Raw genomic sequence first — 679 nt, 5'->3', positions numbered from 1 at the left:
AGCAGCTCCAGGCTCCGAGCTGTCAGCACAGAACCCGACGCGGGGCTGGAGCCCACAAACCCTGAGATCGTGACCTGAGTCGAAGTCAGACACCTAGCCGACTGAGCCACCCAGGGGCCCCTGATTATTTCTCCTGTTTTGTTTTTTCACGCCAGCGGGCCGCGTGCCGAGGCTGTAACGGGGTCTGGGGAGGCGCGGGTCCCACAACGGCGTGAACGCCCAGTCATCATGCTCACGAACTACGGAAAGTTCCCGGAGCCCGATTCTCAGAGTGAGGCTGATCGGTCGGGCCGAGGCCGGCCCGGGGGTGGCGAGGAGCAGGCCCGAACCGGCGCTGGGAGACGGGCGCCAAAGCTCACGCCCACCGGGAGCCTCAGCTGTGAAACGGGTCTTTGCAGGTGCGGTCATGGTCGCGAGAAGGCTGAAGTGAGGCCGTCCTGGGCACGGTGGGCCCTCCGTCCAGCGGGAGCGTCCTTGTAAGAGACAGAGGAGGACTCGCAGAGACACGGGGAGACCACGTGTAGACAGGGCAGGGACCCAGGGACATGGTCACAGACGGGACTCCAGGAGCCCCAGCAGCTGGAAGAGGCGGGAGGCGTCCCTCCCCAGAGGCTCGGAGGGAGCAGGGCCCCTTCCTCACACGCGGAGCTCAGCGTCTGCCTCCAGCCTGGGGGGGGGG

At 66.6% G+C, this 679-nt stretch overlaps 1 non-coding gene across 1 annotated transcript; it reads right to left on the bottom strand.

The window, feature by feature from the left end:
• Nucleotides 1-149: 149 nt before the first annotated feature.
• LOC115285078 lies at nucleotides 150-251 on the bottom strand. Its single transcript, XR_003905414.1, has one exon. It is a non-coding gene; the product is annotated as a small nucleolar RNA U13 (small nucleolar RNA).
• Nucleotides 252-679: the final 428 nt, after the last annotated feature.

Source organism: Suricata suricatta, unplaced genomic scaffold (assembly GCF_006229205.1).
Source record: "Suricata suricatta isolate VVHF042 unplaced genomic scaffold, meerkat_22Aug2017_6uvM2_HiC HiC_scaffold_38623, whole genome shotgun sequence".
Lineage (NCBI taxonomy): Eukaryota > Metazoa > Chordata > Mammalia > Carnivora > Herpestidae > Suricata > Suricata suricatta.
This window is presented reverse-complemented; position numbering and strand designations above follow the sequence as displayed.